This window comes from Eulemur rufifrons, chromosome 2, assembly GCF_041146395.1.
Source record: "Eulemur rufifrons isolate Redbay chromosome 2, OSU_ERuf_1, whole genome shotgun sequence".
In the NCBI taxonomy this organism is placed as follows: Eukaryota; Metazoa; Chordata; class Mammalia; order Primates; family Lemuridae; genus Eulemur; species Eulemur rufifrons.
In genome coordinates, this window is record NC_090984.1 from 73,580,111 (window position 1) to 73,601,203 (window position 21,093).

The window sequence follows — 21,093 nt, forward strand, 5'->3', positions numbered from 1 at the left end:
TTATTCTCTTTAGCCATGAACTCTTGACTGGGCAAAATCTATGTCATTTTCCTTCTTTACTATTTCTAGTTCTTAATGTAATTGTCTTAGCCTGGTTTCTCTAGAAAAAAAAATCTGTGGCAAAGTTGACACACTAATTGTATTATGGGAAATATAATCTAAGGCACCAGGAATGGGGGGGAAGACGGAGATAGAAAAGGGAAAACAAATGAGAGACAGTATTATCAAGCTGGCTACTGCTTCCCACAGCAGCATACGGAGCTTCTTCCAGTTGCTCATGGGTAATCATGGGCCTCTTTGGAGGTAGGGGAGGAAGGAAGATGGATTTTCAGGTTAGCTTCTTCCTATCTTCTTTCCCATGTTGGTCGAAGTACACTCGCTGGGCCAAAATTCACACTGCAGTTTTGGGTAGTGTTATCTGCCCCCTCTGGGAAGCCTTTGGGAAAGTCAGATTCCACATTCTGTGGCATGGGCTTTATCTGAGCTTAGAAGTAGTGGGAGGAGGCCAGGTGCAGTGGCTCACTCCTGTAATCCTGGCACTCTGAGAGGCCAAGGCCGGTGGATCATTTGAGCTCAGGAGTTTGAGACCAGCCTGAGCAAGAGCGAGACCCTGTCTCTACTAAAAAAATAAATAAATAAATAAATTAGCTGGACAACTAAAAATATATAGAAAAAATTAGCGGGGCATGGTGGCGCATGCCTGTAGTCCCAGCTACTCGGGAGGCTGAGACAGAAGGATTGCTTGAGCCCAGGAGTTTGAGATTGCCATGAGCTAGGCTGATGCCATGGCACTCTAGCCCAGGCAACAGAGTGAGACTCTGTCTCAAAAAAAAAAAAAAAAGTAGTAGTGGAGGAGCCACTGTGGCACTTACTGTGGTGGCCCGAGGAAGGCCAAGGCCATGCTGAGGTTCACCTAGGTAAGGCAGGCAATGGTGTCTGGAGACAAAGAGATGGGCTGGTGGGGTGGCTGGGTTCTCCTGAACATGCATCCGAGGCCCGGGAGATAGTGGGGTGGAGTAAATCTGTACAGATGCATAAACTGAGGCCAATGGAGTAACCATGAGAATAGTGAATTATTACTTGTCGCATGAAGTAAAACAACCTCTTTATATAAGCTTAAAAAAATCAAATATATGTATTAACAGTCAGATTTTCAAGGACTTGAATAGCCTTATCAACAATGTATATGCTACATTTGATCTATGGTTTTTTCTATCACACCAATAATGCCCTTTGCTGGAGGTTTTAAAAGTCTTTGCCATAAATTTTCTAAGGGATTGTGACTGTTTATGAGGCATTTAGTTTGTCATGGTGTTAGATTGACCAGGCAATTGCTTATGTTGGAACTTGTAGGTTATGATTTGATAAATTAGATGACTGCTGCTACATAGGGAGCAGTTTTTGTTTGCCTTTTCCTTGATAATTCAGTAGAAAACTGTGAATAATAATATTGCATATAAAAGAGACAAGGATGGATAAAGGTAGAAGGGAATAAATTTTCTCTGTAAGTAGCAAACAGCCATGAATCTCTTATTAAATTTTACAGGCAGGGAGCCTGCAATTCTGAGCATGGGTTCCTATTATAAAAAATTTAGACCAGTTATGGGCTTATTGTTCCAAAACAATCAAACAGAGTTGAAATATTTTACATCTTGACCACATTTTGGAGGAGGGGGCAGGGTCAAGGGTAAAATAAAAAGCCATTATTGAAATTTCAAAGCATATGGTTCATTTTTGCAAGCTGTGGAACCAAATTTGGCTGATTTGAGAAGAAAATTATTTATTCAAAGGATACTGGACTAGAGAACCAGTCTTGGGACTATGCAGATGGGAACAGACCAAATCATGCTGCAGAACTAGCTCAGTGGGGACATTGCTGTCACTGCTGCTAAGAGCTATAGCTTGCACTGTTGACATTGCTAGCAATGGCCTCCAAAAGCTGCCATCAGCTCTGCTACCCCCGCTATCTAAAAACTTGATTTTTGTGACAGCCACCTCCATTACCACAGATAATTTATTCCTTCTGCATCTCATCAAACAAGGGGAGCAGGATTTCCTTTGCCAGCAAGGGACTGTCATGGGATTTGGTGATTTCAGGGTACTTAAAACAACCAAATTTATTAATTTCCCTCCATTCTATATCTCAGTTTTGTTCTATCCTGATCAATGCTTCTACTTTCACATAAGTGATCTCAGTGAGCTGTGAATTCAACTGACATTGTAATTTAGAAACCTGCAGGATCAAAGTTTGAGTCTGATTTTCAGTTATCTCAGCCCTGCGGCTGAAAGCGATAAGAGATTCTTTTAGCAGTCAGAGAAACATGGGATTTCACTTCATGCCTCTAGCCAAGAATTTGTGATTTCAGCTTGTCATTCTTTTCTTTTAAGCAGTGAAGCACTGTTGGAAGCAACCTCTATGCCCTACAGTTCTTGAATTCCTCCTGCCTTTCATACACTTCTATGGCAGTGGACTATGTCCTCAACAGCTTTGCCTTCAATGAGGACTTCTTTAAGATCATAATTTGTACAATGGACTTCCAGATTCCCATCCCTTACCACTGGATGGATTTTCATTGTTTTTATTTTTTATCCAATTCCATTTTTTTCAAAGGGTCCATTGCCTGCAACTGCAACTGGTGCCAATTTATATATTAGTGTTCTTAGTTAAAGCAACTCTGTATGATGTAAGCAGAAAATGAATTCATTATAGGGATACCTAATTGCACAGAATTTCCAGGGCTACAGAGCTAGGAACAATGCCCCAAATCACGGCCTGTAAAGACACCGTTGCTGTTGCTGCTGAGCCTGGTGCTGTATGTTTCGTCATTGACAACAATAATAATGGACCCTGGACTGGGGTGGCTAGCACTGCTGCCATTGCTACCCCAGGAATATTATCAACTCATGTCATTCATTGCCAGAACAAATTGTTCAAGTTCTCCTTTTCTTTGCATCATTGATTCACAATTCAAGATCTAAAGTGGATGCATCTGATTAGTGCAATGTAGGTCGTGGGCCCACGTTCTACATGCTAGGGCCACTAAGGAGTTGAATATCCATCATTTTCTTGTGTATAGTGTGAGACAGGCTCTGCTACCTACCTCATTCTTTCCCTCATAAAGTGGAGAATCCTCAAAATATAGGAAGTAGGTTGTAGCAAATACTATAGGTTGGCTCACTCAACACCCATCCCAACCCTCTGCTAGATTACTTTTCATTTGAGAAGTGATGAATTACATTCCCAGGATCTATTGCTACTGCAGAGCTGTACAAGACTGGGCTATAGAGCCAATTATCTGAGGTGGTAGCGGCATGCAGAGAGACTGGATCTTCTGTAACCATGCTTGTGAAGGTGACTTTAAAAAATTTTTTTCTTTCTTTTTTTTTTTTATTGTTACATAATAGATGTACATATATTCAGGGTACATGTGATATTTTGATACATTCATATAATGTGTAATCAAATCAGGGTAATTGGGATGTCCATCACCTTAAACATTTTATCTTTTCTTTATGCTGGGAATATTTGAATTATTCTCTTGTAGTTATTTTGAAATATACAATAGATTATTGTCCACTATAGTCACCTACTGACTTGTTGAACACTAGGTCTTTTATTTGATACATAATAGATGTACATATTTTTGGGCTACTCGTAATAATTTGATACATTCATATAATCAAATCAGGGTAATTGGGATATCCATTATCTTAAATATTTATGTTTTCTTTATGCTAGGAACATTCAAACTATTCTCTTCTCTAATAGCTATTTTAAAATGTACAATAGATTAACTATACTCATTCTACTGACCTATCGAACATCAGGACTTATTTATTCTATATAACTGTATGTATATTTGTACCCATTAATCAACTTGTCTTCATCTCACCCCCACTAACTTTTCTGGCTTTGGTAACCACCAATCTACATTCTATTTTCATAAAATCCACTCTTTTTCAGCTTCCACATATGAGTGAGAACATATAATATTTGTCTTTCTGTGTCTGGCTTATGTCACTTAACATAATGATATCCAGTTTCATCCATATTGCTGCAAATGACAGAATTTCATTCTTTTTAATGGCAGAATAATATTCCATTGTGTACATATACCATGTTTTTTTCTATCCATTCATCCATTGTGAATAGTGCTGTAATAACATGAGTGTGCGATATCTCTTTGAATATATTGATTTCTGTTCTTTTGGATATATACACAGTAGTGCAATTGCTGAATCATATGGTAGTTCTATTATTTTTTTAAGGAACCTCCATACTGTTTTTCATAGAGGCTGTAATGATTTACATTCACACCAACAGTGTATGAAGATTTCTTTATCCCCACATCCTTGCCAGCATCTGCTATTCCCCGTCTTTTTGATAAGAGCCATCCTAACTGGAGTGAGAAGATATCTCATTGAACTTTTGATCTGCATTTCACTGATGATTAGTGATGTTGAGCATTTTTTCACATACCTTTTGGCCATTTGTATGTCTTCTCTTGAGAAATGTGTATTCATAAATTTTGCTGATTTTTAAATTGGGCTATTTGTTTTTTGCTATTGAATTGTTTGAGCTCCTTTTATATTCTGGTTATTAATCACTTGAAAGATGGATAGTTTGCAAGAATTTTCTCCCATTCTGTGGGTTGTCTCTTCATTTTGTTGATTATTTCCTTTGCTATGCAGAAGCTTTTTAGCTTAATGTAACCCAAATTATCTATTTTTGCTTCTGTCATCTGTGCTTTTGAGACCTTACACAAAAAATCTTTGCCCAGACTAATGTCCTGGAGCATTTCTCCAATGTTTTCATCTAGTAGTTTTATAGTTTCAGGTGTTAGATTTAAGTTTTTAATCCATTTTGATTGATTTTTGTATGTGGTAAGAGATAAAGATCTAGTTTCGTTCTTCTGCTTATGGATATCAAGTTTCCCCAACATCATTTATTGAAGGGACTGTCCTTTCTCCATTGTAAGTTCTTCGTGCCTTTGTCAAAAATAAGTTGGCTGTAAATGTGTGAATTTATATCTAGATATTCTATTCTGTTCCATTGGTCTATGATTCTGTTTTTATGCTAGTACCATGCTGATTTGGTTACTATAGCTTTGTAATAAATTTTGAAGTCACGTAGTGTGATGCCTTCCGATTTATTCTTTCTCAGGATTATTTTGGCTATTCTAGGTCTTTTGTGATTCCATGTAAATTTTGGGATTTTATTCCTATTTCTGTGAAAATTGTCATTGGTATTTTGATAGGGATTGTATTGAATCTGTAAATTGCTTTGGGTAGTATTGTTATTTTAATAATATTAATTCTTCCAATCCATGAGCATGGAATATCTTTCAATTTTTTTGTCCTCTTCAATGTCCTTCATCAGTATTTTATAGTTTTCCTTGTATAGATCATTCACATCTTTGGTTAAATTGATTCCTAGGTATATTATATTGTTTGAAGCTGTTGTAAATGGGATTCCTTTCTTTTTCAGGTTGTTCATTTTTGGCATATATAAATGTTACTGATTTTTATATGTTGATTTTGTATCCTACAACTTCACTGAATTCATTTATCAGTTCTAACAGTTTTTTGCTGTCGTCTTTTGGGTTTTCTAAATGTAAGATCATGTCATCTGTGTATGAGGCTAATTTGACTTCTTCCTTTCCAATTTAGATGCCCTTCATTTATTTTTCTTGCCTACTTGCTCTGGCCAGGACTTCTAGTATTATGTTGAGTAACAGTGATGAAAGTGGGCATCCTTGTTCTAAATCTTAGGGGAAAGGTTTTTAATATTTCCCCCTCAATATTATGATGGCTGTGAGTTTGTCATATGTGCCCTTTATATTTTGAGGTATGGTCCTTCTATACCTAGTTTTTTGAGGGTTAAAATAAAGTGATTTGGCTTTTATCAAATGCTTTTTTAGCACCTATTGAAATGATCATGTTTTTTGTTCTTAGGATGTGATGTATCATGTTTATAGACTTTGCATATATTGAACATTCTTGCATTCCTGGGATCAATTCCACTTGATAAGGTGAATGATCTTTTTAATGTGTTGTTGAATTTGGATTGATAGTATTTTGTTGAGGATTTTTATGTCTATGTTCATCAGGGTTATTGGCCTGTGGTTTTCTTTTCTTTTTTTTTTTTTTTAATTCTTATTTCAGCATACTGTGGGGGTACAAAAGTTTAGGTTACATATATTGCCCTTGCCTCCCCATCCCCCCTGAGTCAGAGCTTCAAACATGTCCATCCCCTAGACAGTGCGCATCATACTCATTATGGTTTTCTTTTTTCATTGTGTCTTTGTCTAGTTTTGGTATAAGGGTCATGCTGGTCTCATAGAGTAAGTTTGGAAGGGTAATGCTGGCCTCACAGAATGAGGATCTCTTCAATTTTTTTTTAAAGAGTTGAGTAGAATATGTATTAGTTCTTCTTCAACTGTTTGGTGGAATTCAGCAGTGAATCCATCAGGTCGTGGGATTTTCTTTGATGGGAAACCTTTCATCACAGCTTTAATTTTGTTACTTGTTATTGGTTTGTTGCGGTTTTCTATTTCTTCATGGTTCAATAGTGAGTGGCAGGCTGCATGTATGCAGGAATTTATCCATTTCTTCTAGGGTTTCCAATTTGTTGGTGTATAGTTGTTCATAATAGTCTCTAATGATTCTTTGTATTTCTAAGTATCAGTTGTTATGTCTCTTTTTTATTTTAGTTTCTGATTTTATGTATTTGGGTCTTCTTTCTTTTTCTCCTTAGTCTAGTTAAAGGTTGTCCATTTTGTTTGCCTTTTAAAAAAATCAACTTTTTGTTTCATTGATCTTTTGTATTGTTATGTTAGTTCCAATTTCATTTATTTCTGATCTTCATTATTTCTTTCCTTCTACTAGTTTTGGATTCGGTTTGTTCTTGCTTTTCTAGTTCTTTGAGGTGCTTCATTAGGTTGTTTATTTGAAGGCTTTCAATTTTTTTGATGTAGACATTTATTGCTATAAGCTTCCTCTTAGTACTGCTTTTGTCATATTCCATACATTTTGATATGTTGTATTTCCATTTTCATTGGTTTCAAGAAAATTTTAAGTTTCACTCTTAATGTCTTCATTGGCCCATTGGTGGTTCAGAAACATGTTGTTTAATTTTCATGTGTTTGTGTCATTTCTGAAGTTTCTTTTGCTGTTGATTTCTAGGTTTTTTCCATTGCAATGGAAAGTCAGGTAAGATACTTGATATGATTTCTATATTTTTAAATTTGTTGACAGTTGCATTGTGGCCTTATTTTATATGGTATATTCTGCAGAATGTTCCATAAGCTGATGAAAAAAATATTCATTCTGCAGCAGTTGGGTGAAATGTTCTGTAAATACTTATTTGGCCAAACTGGTCTAGTGTGTAGGTTAGCTTTGATATTTCCTTTTTGATTTTTCTGTCTGGGTGATCTGTCCATTACTAAGAGTGCAGTGTTTTAGTCTTCTGCTATTACTATATTGCAGTCTATCTCTCTCTTTAGATCTATTAATATTTGCTTTGTATACTTGGGTGCTCTGGTGTTGGGTGCCTTCTACATTTACAATTGTTACATGCTCTTGCTGAATTGACTCCTATTCATTATATAGTGTCTTTGTTTGTCTCTTTTTACAGTCTTTGACTTGTAGTCTATTTTATCTGATGTGAATATAGCTACTCCTGCTCTTTTTTAGTTTCCAGTTGCATGGAATATCTTTATCTATCCTTTCACTTTTAGACTATTTGTGTCTTAATAGATGAGGTAGGTTTCTTGTAGGAGTATATAGTTGAGTCTTGTTTCTTTATTTATTCAGCCATTCTATGTCTTGAATTAGAGAATTGAGACCATTTATATTCAGTGTTATTACTGATAACTAAGGACTTACCACTGCCATTTTGTTGCTTGTTTAAGGTTGTTTTGTGACTCCTATGTTCCTTTCTTCCTCTCTTACTCTTCCTTTGTGGTTAAGTGATTTTTTTTCCCTGTTTTAATTTGTTACTTTTTTTTTAGTGCATCTATTTTAGGTTTTTGCGTTGTTGTTACCATGAGGGTTATACTTATGTTAGATCACACATACAAAATAATAAAAAAGGAGAAACAAAAAAATTCTACAGTTTTGATGTCTCAATGTACACATTTTTATATTGATTATCTCTTAAGAGTTTTCAGTAGCTATTGTTTTTGATAGATTTGTCTTTTAGGTTTCATACTAGAATTATCAATATTAGCTGATTAAACACCACAATTATATATTGGAGTATTCTGGGGTTGCCTTTGTACTTAAATTTACCAGTGGGTTTTATACCTTCAATTTTTTTGTCATGTTATTGATTTTTCTTTCATGTTGAAGAAATCCCCTTAGCATTTCTTGTAAGACATGTCTCATGGTGATGAATTCTCTCAGCTTTTGTTCATCTGGGAAAGACTATCTCACCTTCCTATTTGGAGGACATTTGGTTGATAGAGTGTTCTTGGATGGCAGTTTTTTTCTTTCAGTACTTTTAAAATGTCATGCCACTCACTCCTGGTCTGTATGGTTTTTGTTGAGAAGTCCATTGCCAGTGAATTGGAGTTCCTTTATTTGATAATTGTTTCTTATCTCTTACTGTTTTTGGGATTCTCTCTTTGTTCTTGACCTTTAAGAGTTTGATTATTCTGTACTGTGGGGTAGTCTTATTTGGGTCAAATCTGTTTGGTTTTATAAAACTTTCCTATACTTGGATATTTATATCTTTCTCAAGTTTTGGAAAGTTTTCTGTTATTATTTCTTTGAATGAACTTTCTACCCCTTGCTCTTGCTTAACTCCCTCTTGACCACCAATACGTTTTGGATGTGGTCTTTTGAAGTAATTTGCTATATGTTGTAGGTGATCTTTATTTATTTTTTCTTTTTCCTCCTTTGACTGTATAATTTCAAATCGTCTGTCTTTGAGCTCACTCATTTTTTCCTCTGCTTGATCTATTCTTCCTTTGAGAGCCTCTAATGTATTTTTCAGTTCCAAGATTTCTACTTGTTTTTTATTATTTCAATTTCTTTGTTAAATACCTCTGATAAATTTCTGAATTGTTTTTCTGTGTTATCTAGGAGATCACTGAGTTTCCTTAAAATTGCTATTTTGAATTCTTGATCAGAGAGCTCACATATCATTGTTTTGTTAGGGTCCACCACTGGTTCTTTGTTTTGTCCTTTTAAAGAGGTCATGGTTCCCTGTTTGCTGTTGTTTCTTGTTGACATATGTCTATGTCTTTGCATTGAAGTCTTTTCTGTGTGGCTTGTTTTGGTTTTATTGGGTATGTTTGCCCTAGAGATTCTTTGTAATTTATCTGTTGAATTCTTATTTTTTTTCCCCACTAGGTCACTGCCTCCTTTTTGGCACTAGATGGCCCCGTAAGTCCAGGTTTACCTTGGCTCTAGCAAATAATAGGAGCACTGCCTATCCCAAATGGGAAAAGTCCCAAAGGGAATATTCCAGTAGTGTGGGAAGGCTGGCTGGGGGTTCATTTCATGCCCAGAGGTCCTGCGGAAAAAATATCTCTTACAGTGTGGTGCTGTTTAACAGCCACTCTGATTTGGTATCTCCTTTGGCTGAATTACATGGTAGAGTTTTCAGGGCTGGGGATGATAGTCGCATGTCCCCCCTTTGTCTCTAGCTATCCTGAGGAATATTTCTCTCTTTAGGCACTTGAAATGCTTCTGTGGGTTGATGCAGGGACAAGCCTTCTGTTAGAGAGCCCAAGATGGCAGAAACACTTGTTGTCCACTATGATCTCATTGTTCCAATGTAACTGTGAATTGGGAAACAGTTTCCACATGCTTGGTGCTGGGCAGATTGAGGGGAGGGGCATCACAGATGTGAAAATCTCATTCTCTTACCATCTGTTCAAAGTTTTTTTTCACTTTTCTGTGGTCCCAGGAACTGGCTCATCATCATAGTTGAGTTCTGGGATTTTGCTGATGATAATCTCAGTATATTTGTTTTTGGTTTTCTGTGGGGAGTAGTAAATCTAGCTTGCTTCTACACTGCCATTTTGGAACCAAAAGTTACTATAATAGGTCTTATTTCTTGTATCTAACTGTATTTTTGTATATGTTAATCAATCTCTCTTCATCTTTCTCTGCCTACTACCCATTCCTGGCCTCCATTCACCCCCAATGTACTCTTTATGTGAAGGTGACTTTTTCCAGATTGACTGTGGGGTACTTCCAACATTCAAGATCAAGTATACTAACTCTGAGTAGGGTTGTCAATGGAGTTTCTTAGAACAGTCCTATAATGTGCTATGCCTTTTTCCCCACTGTTTAGTTCTTGGCTCACTGACCCTGTCTATTTTCTCTCAAGCCTTGTTCTTTGGCCTTCTCAGGGATTCTGTGAGCTAGGTAATAACCTTCTATGAATCCTGTTCTGCTAAAACTAGCTCAGTTCAATTCTATTGTTTGCAAGTAAAAGCCTTGACTAATGGAGAGTTTCAGGTGGTAGGTGGCCCCCCCAAAATGACAAATACTCCTTCTGCTAAAATATACATGTAGAGATTGGAGGTATTGATTTTTACTCAGTATTTGTAAACAAACAAACAAAAAGAATAACATACCTAAATGATGTACATAGCTGGTGGTTGTGATAACAAAATATTCTACTAGACTAGTCAACTTGTGAGTTTCAAGTCTCAGATGCTATCACACATTGGATGTACTATGGATTCTGCAGCATTTCAATAATATTAATAACTAGCATTTGTTGAATGTTCACCAGACAGTGCTATATGGAGTATTTTATTTAATACTCAGAATAAACCTTTGAGGTATTTACTATTGGCATCTCTATTTTACAAATGAGGAAATTAAGTTTTAGACCAGTTAAAACACTTTCCCATGGTCACTCAGCTCGGTAGGCAGGAGTGGAATTTGGACTTATATCTATCTGACCCTAGATTCCTCATTATGCCATTAAGCAATAACGGCTCTTATCACTGAAGGTAGATTTAGCCTCTCTGCTTAGAATTGCATTGAATTTGATGAGGAAGTTAAGATGGAGGATGCATATTTAACAAAGAAAGCCAGAGAAACAACATGAGCGCTGCTTAGAGGAGTCAGGGACTAAAAGCTAATGAGTCTCTTTGATGGATCTTTCTTGAATAGGAATTAGGAAAATCTTCCTGGAACAGGTAAGTTATGCTCATTATGTTTGAAAGCCTTACTACTCCAAGTGTGGTCCAGGGAGCAGCAGCATTGGTATCACCTGGGAGCTTTTTAGAAGTGTTTTTGTTTATGAAAGAATGAAATAGGAATAGTAAATAAAGAAAATGAGAAGCTTTCTGGATGGAATTGCATGTTATCGTATAGGAGAGGCTTTTTTTTGTGTCCTAAGGTAAATATTTGTATGTCTAGGCAAGAGTTCAATCTAGACTAAACATAAAGTTAAGTTTTTTCTAATATATTGTCCTTCTGTTTTCTCTTCTTAATTGCAGTGTAAATATAAGGTATTATATATGTATACCCATATAAGGGAAAGACACTGACAGATACTAAAGAGTGGCAGGACCTAGCTATGAGTCCAGGTGTCCTCATTGCTATCTCTTTAGTATTTACTAATGCCTTTATTCTGCCAAGTTTTGATATTCCAAGTAGTATTATAGAGTCTGCAAGACACATGGTACCTCAGAGATAATTCACATCATAGCCATCACTGACTTGGAACAATATCTTGCCTTCTTTGTTTTGTCTTTGTTACGAGTGTTGACCTTCCTTGCAAAGATCACTTAAATTTTCGTTTCAAAAGGTATTGTCCTGTCACAGGTGCAGTCTAGTGAAAAGAACCCACAAAGTTTTCCTGCTAGAACCAAAAAGCTTTTTCTGCAGTCCAGGTGTTCTCATAACCCTTACCAGGTATCTGTCCAGAGCCATTAAATCTTGGTATGTATGCTCTTGGTAAGGGACTAAGCCCATCTCACCCATGGGCAAGTGCTGAATGAATGGGAAGTTTCCAGCTGTGGCACAGAAAGAATGCTTAATGAAGAAAACTGATATCTCTGAATTTTTTTCCCAATTGTTCTTAAGGTTGCAACTTACAGATAAATACTTTGATGGCACTAAATATGCTAAGAAGGCATTTAAAACAACAAACTCCTACTATTTATTAGGACACTGTCCTCATTTTATGTTCTCATTTATTTTACAATTAAATTTCTCAGAATGATTTATCAAGATTCATTTTTAAATTATTTATTGTAGTCCTCTTTTCCCAAATCAATGGGGGTAAAATCTAAAACTCTTTTCTTATAAGTAAACATGATTGAGAAGTTTTCTCCATGCTCATATTTAAAAAAACAAAGCGAAATACCCTCAAATAGTTATAAAGTTAGTATTGAACTTAATTGAACCATATCACACTGACCCTTTTAGCATCTGACTCCTGTCTTCCCGTCAACCCTGTGTCTCCCCTCTTCCCTGCTCACATCCCACGCTTAGACATATTGAACTAGATTTCCCTAATATGCCATGTTGTTTTATAGCTCTTCCTCTTACCTCTTTCTCTGTGTAAAACGCATCTCTCCTGTGTTCACATTTTGAATGCCTTGTCATTTTTAAAGATGCATCCCATTTCCATTTAGGACCTTTTCCGATTTTCCCATAGAGAACTGACTAACCCCTCCTTCGTGCCGTTCCTATACATAAAATCCCCATAAAACAACCTTTATATGCATATTGAGTAAGTAGTGACATAGAATGAAACAATGAAAATAAAATACCTGGACTTTTAAACCAATGATGCAGGACCAGAAAATCATAGGAAAGAATATTTTTTTTTCTTTTGCCTATATTTATGTCCTATTTTTCTATTGGGCTGAGAACTCTATGGCTCAGAGTCCATAGTTTACTCATTTTCATATACCCAGTGTCGTCTCCAGTGCTAATTTCCATCATCTGCTCCATGATGCTGTTTTTAGAGGTTTAATGATCAAATAATGATTTCATTGAAAAACATTACTTCATTGGCTTGGTACTTTCATCATGACCTTCGATTCCTGAAATATATTGCCTTTATTGGATATCTGAGGAGATTTGTTTCTATATAAAGGTTCTTTATAAATTTTCTTCAAATGTCAGGATCAAAAGCATAAGCAATTTGCTCTGGAATGTTTATCCTATTCTTCACTGATGATCAATTTAGAATGTGTCTGTTCAGGCAAGAATAAACAGAGCAAATGATCTCTTTCTCCCATATGAGTTCTTAAATTTCACTTTTCCCTAGAATGAAAACTGCTTCTTGCCAATAGAGGATTTTTTATACTGTCATTTAAAAAATGGATTTTCTTTTATCAAACCAATAACCTTTACATGTGCATTGTCTTCTCTTATATGGAGCCTTGAGATCAGCTTTCATAGATTCTGTTTTGTGGTGAGTACTGTCAGTGTAGAAAGGGTGTCATTTGTCATGCCTTAGAAACTGCGTAGCACCCTGCCTTCTTATACCAAGTAAGAAAAACAAGCTCCTCTCTGCCCACACAAGATAAATGTATTTGGGACACTTACTCTTTCCTGTGATTTTTCTGGACTTGCATCACTGGTTTAAGAGTTAAGGCATCTTCTTGGTTCTTTACTTTTCATTGTTTCACAGATCTTTACCACGTTTACTCAATATCCATGTGAAGATTGTTTTATGGACACTCTGGAAATTGATGAAAATTGTAAAGCAGTTCAGGTTTGTCTGTGGTATTATTCTTTCTTGACAGTGTTGCTTTCCTTCTTTCTGACCCTTGATTAAGTAATTAGTGTCCTTATACCTTACTAAGTTCTCCCTGCAACTCTGTCTGCCCTCTTGGGCCAGTGTCTCAATGACAAAATCATTCTCCTTTCTCCCTCAACTAAAAAGCTCACCAGTTGACTGTCAAACAGTAAATCTATCTGATTAATCCCCTCCCTCCAAGGAATTACTGATCATTAATGGCCCAATGTTTAATCTTCTGGGATAAAAATGAATGTTGTGAAACAGGTAAGAACTTTATGTGACAAATTCAGTGACCAAGGACATGGCTCTATGATCGTGGTATTTCAGACATTATGAGGTGGGATGCTGGGACACTTTCTAGGAGGGGTGTGCCAGCTGCTGCCTGTCCCTCCTGTTTGTAAGATTGGTACTGGTGGGAGTGGAGAAACCGAAAGATTTTCAGCTCTAAAATTGTACATTTCTATTCTTCTAACAGGAATCTAAATGCTGTTATGTCATGGTAACTGCATTGTGCTTCATATATTATTATAGAAATGAAAGGGCAAGTCATTATATTTTGTGTTTTTAAAAAGAACAGTAGCAATAAAGATTATTAAATTCTTAATAGTTCATGGACACCATTATCATACTTTCAAATTTTGGTAAAATATCTGATCAGAATATTTCAAGGTGTGTGTATTTAACGATCTGTGACACAGATCTTATATTCAAAAGTAGTCTGCTTCAGATTATTCTCTGGAAAAAAATCAATGGAGTAGACAGAATGTGCTTAGTCATCACAGCATTTCTTACATTATAGATATGACAATGATAAATATAGAAGAAAATTGTAGGAAAAGAGATGAAATGTAAAGAATAATTTTAAGGAAACTATAAAAACAGACAGCAGATGTCACTGTTGCTTTTTTGTTACCCTTAACCTCATTTTTTGGGGAGTTTTATTGTTAGTTAATGACATTTTTCATTTTATTTAAGAACTCTAATAAGTTCTAATAAACAAGTTCACATGTGCTTCAATTCTGCTTTGAATTTTATATTTATTAAGGTTATGCCTGTAAACCTTGCTTATATAATTATAAAGAAGATACTTTGCATGTTTTCTATGCTGAGGTCCATTAATTTAATATTATAAGTTGACAAAATAATTTTTATAATAACCATTATCTGATTCAGAATGGGTTCTATTAAAATGAGACGTTAATCATTTTGAAGATTAGCTTTTCCTGATCTTCTTTTAAATGACCAATTATATTATTTGTTCATTGTAAATACTGGAGCACCTAATAGCAAATCTTATCTGTGATGATAATTTAAGAGAATTTTTACCATATCAACACATCCAGTCAGTTTCATGTAGAAAATATCTGGGAAATAATGTTCCACATTGACTTTCAAAATACTAATTTTTTTCCTCATTCCATTTTCTCTCTCTGATCAGTTCAACTCTTGTTTTTTATTACAATGTTTTCTCTTCAAGCTACTGTCTAGACTGCACAAACCCCAATTTTTCATCTCGCTATTTACTCAGTTACCAGATCCTGTTTATTCTACCTTCTGTGTATTTCTAAAATCAACCTCCTTCTTTTCATCACAAACTTTAAACTTCATAGTATACAACTGAAATATGTGACTGACACACGCACACACACATTTCTGTAAGAAGAATAACTTGGATAATTTTTCACTTTCAATGGAGATTCATTATTTTATGAGAAAGAAATGATGCAACTTTGGTTTTAATATGGAAGAAATGCAGCAAGAGCTAGTAATAGTACAATTAGAGCTTCTAAAGATTTATTTTTCATAAAATCTAATCTTATTGTCATCTTTTATTCAGAAGACTGCAGCTTTACCATTATATCCTTAGACATGTTGAGCCTGTTTTTTAAAATCTATAAAATGAAAAAAGTTGGATAAAATATTCCTTGTGTGCTTTCCATTGATAAAATTCTGATTCAATAGGAAGCACTGAAAAGACAATTTAGAACATACTGCTTTTTTCTCTTACAAAAACCTCATCGGTGTATTTCCTACACTTTTATAAAAATGTATCACAGATGACTACTTTTAGAACTAAAATGAAAGTATATATTGAGCACTTACTGGGAAATTAATATTTTTATAGTCATAGGAAGGTAATGAAAATTGCTTGGTATCTGCTATGACTGATTAACAATTCAAGGAATTTAATGATACTGATTTATAAATTTGAAGATAAGCCCGTGAATGTGGATATGTTGGGACTATTAAAATAAATGATAAAAGTCAGTTTATATTTTGGACTTTGTTATCTCGATTCTTTATTGAAAATATTAATGGTAGTATTGACACGGGGGAGGAAGGAGGTGGGCCATCAGAACACTTTCTGTGTTCTACATGTGTCAGTACTGCCAACTGGTGCCATGTTCAAATGAACTCTAAGGAATATATTCACAATTGCTGGAATAAATAATTTTCATCACTGCTGAATTGGAATATGGTTCTCTGTGTTCAGTTCATGTATTATTGAACTCAGCAAGTGTTCTGAAGCAGAATTTAGAAACAGGGTACTTTATTCATTAGTAGGAACTTTGGTCCTCAGAGACACATTTCTGGGGCCTATCCTAGGATATTATTTTTTGACCACATTGCATCTTCAGTATAGACATTGGTTTGAGACGTGGCTTTGCCAATTTTAATTCATGTTACCTTGGTTAAGAAATTTAACTTCTCATAAATGAAATTTTCTTATAGAGAGAATAACGCCACCTATATTTTTTAGAGTTGCTTTGAAGATTAGACTTGATGCATTTAAAGTATTCAACACCAATATATGTGTAAGGTGTACCGTAAATTATTCATGTATATCATTATAATCACTAACAGAAAATGTTTCTCTATGGCTTATTGTTAGTTCTGGGATTCCAAAAGGGTAGGATTTGTGGTCTCCATGCCTAGAAGCAATGCCGAAGTAATGTACTTACTAATTGGAACAGTAATTCTTTACCTGAAATCTTTAAAAATTGTTTTTAAAATTTGTATTGACTTGAATTTCAATGGTTTATTAATTTTCTCTTAAAAGTAGCTTCCTGATTATCCCCACCCTTTTACCAACAAGGCTAGCAAAGTTGAACCACCAGTTTCGATGTGCTACTCACTTTTCATCTTTAGACCTAGACTATCAAACAATGGAGGGTAAGATGGGCTTTTAGACTTAACCTGCTCTCCACTGATTTTTCTGGTTGTGGGGTGAAACAGCCCAGGTGAGCGTAGGAAACACCAAGGTAGAAAGTAAACTGTTTCCATGGTGCCCCTTGGCATGACTTGCTTACAGCTTTTATCCGTGTAAAAAGGTGGATTTATGACATAGAAATCAATAGTCCTAAGTTTAGGATATGGATCCCAGCTGTCAGACCCTCCAGCCAGAGTGGGTAGGCTGCTCGTTGGTCCTGTGGTGTCTCACTTTCTGTGCTGTCTGGACCTCTTGCCTTGACCAATGCTTCATAGAACTACATATGATTTAATTTTGGTCACAAACATTGCCTCTCAACTCCTTCACAATTTTAGCTAAAATTCTGTCTGCTATTATCTTAGGCAGCAGAAATGAAATGATCATGTAGGTCCATATATATGTACATTATTGTCGATGATACATTCTCACTAGTATGAATAATTTCCTGAACAGCAATCCATACCCTTTTTTATAGAATGTCTTTTGTTCTTTTGGGTAGATGCCCAATAATGGGATTGCTGGATCAAATGGTAGATCTACTTGTATCTCTTTGAGGTATCTCCATATTGCTTTCCACAGAGGTTGCACTAGTTTGCAGTCCCACCAGCAGTGCATGAGTGTTCCTATCTCTCCGCATCCAAGTCAACATTTATTGTTTTGGGACTTTTTGATAAGGGCCATTCTCACTGGAGATAAGTGATATCTCATTGTGGTTTTGATTTGCATTTCCCTGATGATTAGAGATGTTAAGCATTTTTTCTGCACTCGAATGTTTATAGCAGCACAATTCACAATTGCAAAGAAGTGGAAACAACCCAAGTGCCCATCAATATATGAGTGGATTAATAAAATGTGGTATATGTATACCATGGAGTACCACTCAGCTATAAGAAACAATGGTGATATAGCACCTCTTGTATTATCCTGGATAGAGTTGGAGCCCATTCTACTAAGTGAAATATCCCCAAAATGGAAAAATAAACACCACATGTACTCACCATCAAATTGGTTTTAACTGATCAACACCTAAGTGCACATATAGGAATAACATTCATCAGGCGTCAGGCAGATGGGAGAGGGAAGGAGGGGATGGGTATACATATATATAATGAGTGTGATGCTCACCGTCTGGGGGATGGACACGCTTGAAGCTCTGACTCGGGGGGGAGGAGGGGACAAAGGCAATATACATAACCTAAACATTTATACACTTATAATATGCTGAAATAAAAAATACATAAATAAAAAACAAAAACACCAATCCATACCCTTAGTATTTTTGTAGCAGTCCTGAACTGGAGGTGAAGTCACTATCAAGTATTATGTGTTTGTGAGGTGGGGGACTGCTAACATGTGGAAATGTCTCCCCAAATCACTCTCTACCACAATATTCATGTTTCCAAGAAATTTACGGGGCATTTACAATGTGCTAAATATTGATATACGTGATTTATATTTAACAATGTGTATATATATGTATTTTTACAATAATCTAGGTGGGTATTATTATTATTCCCATTTTGGGTATGAGAAAATTAATGTATTGAGAGTCCTGTAGTTAGTCACCCCCTGAGGTCTCATGTCCTACAGCTCGGAAGGGGCAGAGTTGCAACTACAACCCAAGTCTTGTGGGTGCAGAGTCCATGCTTTTGGCACTTACACTGCCAGTCTTCTGGGAAGGTTTGGCTTTGCTATTTAGAATTGCTAGAGGAGAGTGGGATGGAAAAGATAACCTCCACCAGAACATTTTATGCTCTTAGAGCCAGAGACTCTTTTCCCCAATGCATAGTTGTGAATAGGGCTTGTGGATCAGGAAGCACCTTTGAACAACTTGTAATGATAATACAATAACCCCAGTACAATTCCACATTTTGGATTGGTGCTGTTCTTGTAATTTAAAACAAAAGAACCATCCCAGTGTCTCAAGGCACCAGCAGGATGCCCTCTGCTCTAGCAACTCAAGGTAATCGGAGAAGGACTTCTGCCAGGCAGCTAAAAGAAAAGAACTGGAAAGGATGTCTGCTTTATAGAAGAGTTCACTAAGGTGGAGACAGCAGCTCAGGTGCAGCATCAAGTTGCAGCATCCAGGCTGCATGGTTGGCATTGTTAGGGGGACCAGTTCAAGTGCTTGAAAAAATGACCACAGTTTTCAAGACAGGCTAAGGGTCATACTTCCTAGAACAGGGTGTAGGGAATTGGATGGCACGATGCGTAAGGATTCCACTGAATCAGCCAGGAGGCCGAGCTTGCACTGTGCCCACTCTCCCTATCCCAGCACCCCGTGATGCAGCTTAGAAAAATACCTATTACCCTGTGGCAATGAAGTGGCATCTCACCGGCCAGTGGACTGGCAGTCAGAGTATTTTTGTCTTCCGTTGTGTTCCTTGTACTTAGAGTTAAGGGAGTTCGAACAGTGTAAAAAGAAGATGTAATATGTTGAGGCTTTTAACATGTGAGAATTTTTGGCATATATAGTGGAGAAAGCAAATACCTAGTTGTGTGATAGGGATCAGGGTCTCCTTTGACACTAATGAGCAAAGTATCCAGTGTTTTAAAAATTAAAAAAAAAATTATTTAAATTCACAAAATCATGGAGTTGTATTAGGTAACCTTTCAGGTTTCTTCCATACATAAAGTTTTAGAGTACTTCACACACTGCAATTTCTTTCTATATAGTCTGTGATTACTACTTCTTTTTATCCTCAGACATAAGCTTTTACTGTTGGCCTTTTGTGGTCTTTTTTTGGTATTGATAGTTTAGATTGAATTTTTGGCTTCTGGCATTTGGCTCTCATACTGATTTTTTTCCTCATCATGTGCCTCAAGAGAGCTTTCTTAAAATAAAATTCAGTCTCCCTTTTGTTTTCAGCATGATTGCATTTAATTATGCAATTAGGATAAATACGTGCAATCAGAAGCAAGTAATAAATATTAGGTTCTAACTTTGTAAATTTTGCTTTTGATAGTAAGTGCCTCAGGGGCAGAGCTTTCTTATTTATGCCTGCTAATACCTTGCACTCTATTGTGCATGTGCCAGGAACTCAGTAGTTATTTGTTAAATTAATGAAGTATTTTTAAGATGCTGTGCAAGCCTCATCTGAAAATATGCAAATTCTCTCAGATGCTAGAAATAATTTTCTAAGTTATTTAGATCCATGTATATAGTTATGTTTAGACCATGTATCAGTTTGAAATAAATTGATTTATCAAGCGGTATGTTTGGCACACTGGTGGCTGTGACTATATTGGTTGTCTTTGGAAGAAAAATGATTTTTATAGGTCATCAGTTAGGTCAGTTAGTCATCATAGATTTACTGTGTTTCTCATGCTGTTCCCTTAGATTTGATCTGGCTTCTCTCTCATACATTTGAAGCTTATTTAGGAGTGTGTCAGAACAAGCTGTCTCTGCAGCCTGAATTGTTAGCCTTTAGGGCAGGGACCACATTATTATATTCTCTTCAGAGAATGGCACAGGAGAGAGCTGCCTGGATCATAAATGATGGCGATGAGCTCAAGTGGGTGACCTGGCTCCTTGGTCTGGACACCAGGGGCAGGAGAGCACGTGCCATCTTTCTCAGGGATTTTTCCTAATAATCCCTTTGAAGCTACCCTTCACGTTGTTATGAAGTCTTATTTTATTTCACTTTTTAAACACATGCCTGTAATATAACTTGCCCACTTCCATTTTTTAAGCATTACAATGTTATAAGCATTAAAAATATAACTTGTCTCATTTGTGTTTTTATACTCAATACCTAGCAAAGCAAAATTCCTGGCATATGCAGGGATTTGATAAATGCTTGTTGAATTGAGTTGGTACTTTTGGCAATGGGTAATCAGGCAGTTGAGAGCAGATTGAAGTCTGGAATCTAGATTTCCTATCTCCTTTTAGAGGAACAGTGGATTCCAATGGCTCTTTGACCCCTGAATCCAGCTTGGTTTAGGGTTATCACAGATCTCAAGACCACAGGATTGATTGAAACAACAGGCTTAGAAAAGGCAGTTAATTTTGTAATTAAGTTTGTTATCATTTGAATTTATAAAGTTTACAGTCTGGAGGACACTTGGTTCTCTTTCACTTGGAGAAGTTTGTGCCACAAAAGGGACCCAGAAAAGCTGGGAAGCCAGGAGCAAGAAAACTTACTCAAAATGG

General features: G+C 36.2%; 1 long non-coding RNA gene and 1 pseudogene across 1 annotated transcript in view; both read left to right on the top strand.

Annotated features, from left to right (window-relative positions):
- Positions 1–21,093, top strand: part of LOC138379161 (uncharacterized) — a 123,319-nt gene that overhangs the window by 28,098 nt on the left and 74,128 nt on the right. The gene's annotated exons all lie outside the window — the stretch shown is intronic.
- Positions 2,757–21,093, top strand: part of LOC138380908 (protein phosphatase 1 regulatory subunit 26-like) — a 50,247-nt pseudogene continuing 31,910 nt past the window's right edge.